A 7,129-nucleotide genomic window follows, 5' to 3' on the forward strand; every position below is an offset into this window, starting at 1 on the left:
AGGAGGATCTCCCTGCAGAGATCTGCAGCCCTTGGTGGGGACGTGCAACCTGGTGGCGCACTGACATGTCCACACTGAGGCCCTGCCCGTGGGGACTTGTGCTTAAAGCCCGACCTCGTTCGAGGATCGAGGAGCTAAACCCCCCCCCAATGCTAATTTCCCCAGAGAGACAGGGAGGCCAGGCGGTCAGCTCCACCCTCGGCTGCAGAGGACTGAAGTGGTAGGGCGCCTGCCCTCTGGCCTGATGGCTGAGGAGGGAAAGGAGCAAGGGGACAGGGACTGGGCCTGGCTCTGCAAAAGCTGCCAGAGCCCCGCCTGCCTCCCTCCTCACAGGGCAGGGCCATCTCCCTCCCTCCCCTGCCTCCCCCTGTGCACCCCCACCCCATGGCATTATTCCCCAGGGACAGTGCCTTCTGCCTCCAGTGAGGGACCTCGCCCTCCAGAACGCTCCCAGGCAGGGAGGCAGCAGTGTCTGGCCCTTCACCATCACCGCCTGGGCCCTGGCTGTCCCCACTCAGGACACGTGGGGAACCTGGAGCCCAGGGAGGGGCCTACAGAAGCTGTGCAGCCTGAGGCTGGCCCAGCGGGTGTCAGGTCACCATCCACCCTTGGTCACAGGCCCCTCTCTCAGAGGTGAGCAGAGGGACCGGTGCCCCCGCCTGTGCCCCCCAGAGCTGCACCCTCCTCCCGCCTGGCCATGCAGCTGAGCAGCAGCCTCTATGCAGAAAGAGAATGGAGTTACCACAACGTTGTTAATTTTTTTTCTGCCAGAATAGGAGATACTATTTGTGCAATGCTTCACATCCAACACAGCCTGGTAGAAGGATCTAGGTGCGCTCAACATCAGAAGGGTCTCTTTGAAGCCTAGATTCCTCTTCATGATGAACCTACTCGCTCCTTTTTCAATAACTGGACAGACTTCTGCATTTGCTGGAGCAGAAGAGATAAAAACACATTGGATGTAGGAAAGTCACTTTCCCCCAAGCCTCTGTGACCCAAGATCTAGACAGGAAGCCCAGGGCCAGATGGCCTCCTCCAGCGACAATGCATCTCCCCCAAGTCCTCACTGGCGCCGGGTCACAGAGCACAAAGTGGAGCCCGGATGGAGCACAGGTGACCACCCCTGGTCAGTCTTCCCTTTTACCAAGTACACCCAGGCCTTCCCAGAGTCCCCTGCTTTGCCCCAGTCACTGTCCCTGGATTTCAAAGCCTCAGCTTTGCCCCTCAATAGAGCCTCACCTGCCTTTGTCTGGTACTGGGGGAGGGAGCTGTTAGCTCTCAGTCTTTCCAGGGAAGGGTAGGGTCAGGTCCTGGCAGAGGGCCCAGAGGGAGACAGTAAATGCGGAGAGGAGGGAGGAACGCTACTAAGGGATGGAGGATGCCCTTGGAGGCTCAGTCTAACACTGGGATCATGTCATGGGACAGAGAGGGCTCAGGCTTAACCAAGGAAGTCTGTGAGTGTCACACCTGACGCTGAGGCCAGACCACGACTGGCTCTTTGGTTCCGCCCTGAGGACAGAACCCCCTGGAGGGGGCGCAGGGACTGGGCTGACTTTCCACCCAGTGGGTTGTGCTGAGACCTGCAGGAACCACTTCCGGGTCTGGATTCTCCATCCCCGACACTCAGGCCTCTGCATGCGCCTACAGCTGGGTTGGGCCCACCAGGCCCCTCCCACCTGGGAGACAGCCGCTCTGCAGGGAGGTGGAGGGTCAGGTCAGAGGTCACGTGGGGAGAGAGGACCAGGTACAGAAAGTCAGATGGAAGAGACTCAAAAGGACTTGGCTCAGCCCCGAGGGCGTGAGGACACACCCAGCATTGCTGGCCACTGGACACATTCACCTGGAAAAAGGGCAGTTGTGGCCCTAGCGCTCACACTGGCTCTACACGTCCTGGCTGGGCCCTGGAGGAGGAGCGGGCCAGTCGGGCCCCTGAGCGCCTCTGGGTCTCAGAGCCACGTGGACACTGGCCACTCTGAGCCTCGGGCGGCACTGCTCCTCTTGAACGGAGCCCTCTCCTGCTGGAACATTCTCTGAGTCTGAACCTAGGAGTCCAACAGCTTGGGCTCACCTGGCACCTAAGAGACCCTGGTGAGGAGACGTCGGTGAGACCAGGGCGGCCACCTCCTCTCCGCCATCGCCCCAGCTTCTCTCCTGGGCGCTGGGATCCAGGGAGGAGAGGCCTGGGGAGATGCAGCCTGTGTTCCAGGCCACAGCGCTGCAGGGGCAGGACCCTGACTCACGAGAAGGTGACTCTGTCCTGCTGCTTCTGCGACCCAGACCAGGCGGGAGTGGGGCCTCCCACGGGACCGCCCACACTGGCCTGCGGGGGTTTCTGTAGAAGTTCCAGAGCCCCGGGATCGGATACCCCGAGTGCTGGGCTTTGGGGGCTGGTCCACAGGGCGAGGGAAAGGTTTATTCTGACCGTCCCCCTCCCCTCTCCCCATGTAAGTCACCGGGACCGGAGAAGGGCCCTTCCCGGCTGATGGTGTCTGAGTGGACGTGACACTCACCGTCAGAGCAGCAAAGGGCCAGAGTGACCAGCAGCAGAGACAGGGCCAGCTTCATGGTTCCTGCGGCTGAGCGTTCAGCTGAGCAAACAGTGAGCGCTGAGGAGCTGGACTGAGCAGCCTGGGGAGCCCAGGGCTATTTGTACCCAGTGAGCCTCACTGGTCCTGCCACAGGGGACGGGGCAGGTCACAAGGCCTGGCTTCCAGCCACCCTTCCTCACCGACGGCTGATGCCATCCATCAGCGTCACAGCCCGGGGACTTGGTCAGAGCGGGACTTGCTGGCACCGGGCACGGCTCCCTCGGCACCGCCCGAGGTGGGAGGGTCACAGTGCGCGCCCTGTCGGTGGGGGGAGCCCCTGGGGTTCAGCTCCTTCAGTGCGGACAGGGTCCGCTTTGCTCTTCCCTCAGCCCAGGGCCTGGCACAGAGAAGAGGGTCAGCACATGTTCCTGCGGGAGATGCGTGACCCTGAGTGAACGAGCTCTCAGTGTGGCTGGGCTGCACCCTCAGGGTAAAATGGTGCCCGCTGTGCCAGGGCTGCACTGGGCAGTGGAGGGAGTAAGTCCGTGGTGTCCGCCTCCTCGGAGAAAACAGTGCCAAGAGGAGGACCACCCTCCCACTGCCACCTTCCTACTCGAGCGCCTGTGGAAAAGCCATGCACACAACTTCAGATCCATCAACGCTCACGTGTCCTAGTGACACTTTCACTTGTCGGTTCAGAGGTGGCCCCTGTGGTCATCGGGCCCCACAGGAGAAGCACCCACAGGGCTGGTCCCCCACCTGTGCCGACCGTGGGCCGCTGCTCCATGGGGCACAGGGAGGCCGCACGACTCAGAGACAGGCTGTGGGAAGCAGGTGACAGGGCAGCGGGCTTGAGACCACGCAGCACAGACAGGATTCTGACAGGTGTCGGGCGGTGGGGACCTGTCAGACGGAAGGGAGGGACATGGCACTGACGTTCTAGCTCAGCTGCTTGCATCTGGGTTTCTGACTCAATCCCATCCTCTCAGTGATGCCACCCTCGTTCCTCCACCTGCTCAGTCCTTTCTCCTCTTTCTCTGTTTGGAGAAGCTCACTGACCGACACCACGTGCTGGCAGGGGTGCGGGGCAGCAGTAACGCGTCCTCATTGCTGGAGGGGTGCACGGGAGCACGGCCACTCGGCAGGACAGCTGGGCAGTTCCTTGTGACCTACACACCCTCTCACCACACCCGGCCCAGCACCTGAGACCCTGGGTCCCGGCAGCACCGGGCCGGGTGCTGACCCGTGGAGGCTCCATGTGTCCGGAAGGAAAGGGGAGGTGGGACCTCTCTCTCCTTTCTCTTTGTGTTTTAATCCCACCAGGGCCATGAGAAGCACCCAGCGGGCGCCTTCTGTACGTGCTGGACGGGCATTCAGGCAGCAGCTGGTGTGGGACGTGACCAGGAATTGAACTGGCAAACCATCAGCGCACAGAGTGACGCTCAACCACTGCGATGCCCCGGCCAGGCTCTCTCTACTTTCTGCTCAAGTTTTCTGTGAACTAAAAGCTGCTGTGAAATAAAGACTAGTAAACATAGAGGCTCTCAACTTGTTGACAACATTCTCTTCCAACCAGGGGGAAAGCATATAAAAAGCCATCAATAAGTTGGTCGTAATCCTATAAAATATAGAGCTGATATGCCAATCGTTGTCATGCCCTCCCACCCTCGCGCCCGGGAAGGGTGACCTGAGGCCGGACCGCAGGACCTGAGGCTGTGCCCCCAGCCATGCAGGGCTTGATGGGGGTGGGGTTGGCCGGCTCTGGGTCTCGCCCGATTTTGAAGTGGGTGTGGGTGGGCGTGGACCTGTCTCTGGGTCCTGTGGTTCACCCCAGATTCTGACAGTAGGGGGATTTTCATATGCACTTTACCAATTTTCTTTCATTCCTGACACTTCTATTACAGAGAAAGGGCAAATAGCAATATTAAAATATTTTCTTTAATTAATTCCCTTTTAATTTGCATGAATTTCATGCACTGGGCCACTAGTATGTAGATAATCAACCATCAGAGAAATCTAAGATAATCTAGTGAGAAAGATAGTTAGAATGGATGAAAGTTGATGCTGTATCTGAATATAGTATTGGCCCAGGGACAGCAATCCTTCCTGCAAACCTGTCACTGTGGACCTAACAGAAACAGTGGCTCCTTAGCGACAGGAACTGTAGCAGCAACAAAAACACACTGACGTCCACACACTTGAAGTAGGCAAACCCTGAAGCATGAAATCACCAACATTTCCTCAGAGACGGGACTAGGGATCTAAGAACACCACGCACACACCTTTCCCCTGTGGAAACATTAGAGCATTTATTGCACAACTTATCCTCAGATTGTTGCAGTTTCAGTCCCGCCACCTCAGAGCCCTAACCGGCAGCTCTACACATTGTTGAGAATCTGGAGGCCGTTGGGGTCTCTCTTTCAAATGTGGGAAGTTTCCCTCAGTGGGTGCCGGGAGCCGGTCCATCCTTGCTGTTTCAAGGGACCTGGCATATATGGCATACTGTTCTTAATATGTTTGCTCACCTTCTTGGTGCTATTTGTTTTAACCAAGGTCACCTCTCTGAGAAAGGTTGTTTCCCCAGGTAGGGATTTTTCCCTGAAGTTAGGGAGGGGATAAAACCCCTTAACTACTTGCCAGGTGGGTAGTTAATCACTTTAACTACAAACAATCACGCTTAAGCTACATAATCTTTACTCCCTGGAATGGAGATAAGAAACGCCCTAACCTTTGGAATAGAGATTGATAGGATTGGAATCAACTGGTATAAATACAGATGTAACAAGACAACAGCACACAGAACCTAGAGACAGGACTTGGCTGGAGATCCTAGACAGAACCTAGAGACAGGACTTGGCTGGAGACCCTGGCCAGAACCTTGCGACAGAACTTGCCTGGAGAACCTGGATAGAACCTGGCTGGAGAACCTTGCTACAGAACCTGGTGATCAAACCTGGTTGGAGAACCTGGAGAAGCTGGATGGAGAACCTAGCAAGAGAACCTGTACACAGAACTTGGCTGGAGATCTTGGACAGAACTTGGCTGGAGATCCTGGAGGGAGAACCTCGCTATGCTGATGAACTGAACCCTGTCTCCATGTCATTACTTCTTCGCCGACTCCGTCCACACCTTTGGGGACCCCTGGACCTACTGGGGCTGGACCCCAACAAGTGGGTTGTGACCAAGAGCCCATCTTCAGGGCCAGACTCCCGGGGTTCAAGCTCAGCTCTGGAGCTTCCCGCTTGTGGGGTCCCCAGCAGGTGCTGACCCCTCTGCCTCAGTGTCCTCGTGTGGAAATAAGGGGACAGCACAGATGTGTGTTAGGACAAGTAGGTTCATCCAGGACAAATGCTCGGCGCAGTCCCTGGCAGCCAGTGTCAGCTGTTACAAATATGCACCAAAATGGAACAATGTGAGTGACAGTCGAACAGAACAGACCGCCTCATCCCCAAAGACAAATATCAGGCGATCTCACCGACTCTGCCAGGGGAGTGTTGGTTACCCTCAGGGCTAATGGGCGTCTGAAGTTGGCTCTGGTTTTATTGGGATTTCTCTCTGGCACCACCAGCTGGTTACTTTTTAGTCACTTAATTGACTGTTTAATGGTCACATCTAAGCGAGGCTTATTGTGACTTTATGATCCTTCACAGGGTATTGGAGTCAGGGAACAGGAGAGGGCGGGGGGGACAGGGATAATGTCCTGAGGCCCTCGGGTCTCTGCACTCCCATCCTCAGCAGGAGGCACTGGTCACACGCGTCCCTTGGATCCCAGGGCCCCTCCAGTGCTCAGGCTCTAACTGGTCCCCAGGTGCCTGGGAGATGGAGGCGCCTCAGACGTCACTTCAGGGTCGTGATGTCCCCGTGGGCTTGTGCCGTCTACGTAGCCTCTGGAGACACCGGTGCCCATGGTCCCGTCCCCGTCACACTCAGCCTGTTCCGTGTTACACGACGGAGGCCCACACGTCATGTCAGACCTGCAGGCATTCACTCCACAGGTACAGCTCTCGTGCCAACATGCAGCGTCAGTGACGTGTGTGGAACTCTATGACAGTGGCCTCCCTGGCCTTGCTTTGAATGGAATTAAAGAAGGACTCTTAGCCGTGGCTGACAACTCATTAAAAGTAATTTTAATACACTTTTATTGATCTCAGAGAGGAAGCCTGAGGGAGAGAGAAATAGAAACATCCATAAGACAGAATCATTGATCGGCTGCCTCCTGCACTTCCCCCACTGGGCATTGAGCCTGCAACCTGGGCCTGTGCCCTGACCGGGAATTGAACCGTGACCTCCTGGTTCATAGGTCGATGCCCAACCGCTGGCCAGACTAAAATAATGTTGAGTGGTAGATCCCAGGACATTTTAGATCCATACTTTAAGGGTGCATGGAATTGAGTGACATGGCTCATTCTTCTCACATCCGCAAAATCATGTGACAAGCATGTTTGCAGTTAGGCCCCTAAGGATGGAAGCCATGACTACAATGGCCTCTGTGTGACCAATAAATGATACCCCCCATGGATAGAGAACATGGAAACCAGCCCCCTTCAGCACATTAGGAGACGCATTGATCAACAGCATTTTGCTTGAGAAGAAGCATCAAA

At 56.5% G+C, this 7,129-nt stretch overlaps 1 long non-coding RNA gene across 1 annotated transcript; it reads right to left on the minus strand.

Moving 5' to 3' along the window:
• Positions 1 to 758: 758 nt before the first annotated feature.
• Positions 759 to 2,744, minus strand: LOC106695899. The gene is made up of 2 exons (XR_001346876.2): positions 2,511 to 2,744; positions 759 to 930 (listed from the first exon to the last, which is right to left on the minus strand). It is a non-coding gene; the product is annotated as an uncharacterized LOC106695899 (long non-coding RNA).
• Between the last annotated feature and the right edge of the window lie 4,385 nt (positions 2,745 to 7,129).

The sequence above is a fragment of the Myotis lucifugus genome, unplaced genomic scaffold, assembly GCF_000147115.1.
Source record: "Myotis lucifugus unplaced genomic scaffold, Myoluc2.0 scaffold_4421, whole genome shotgun sequence".
Taxonomy (NCBI): domain Eukaryota; kingdom Metazoa; phylum Chordata; class Mammalia; order Chiroptera; family Vespertilionidae; genus Myotis; species Myotis lucifugus.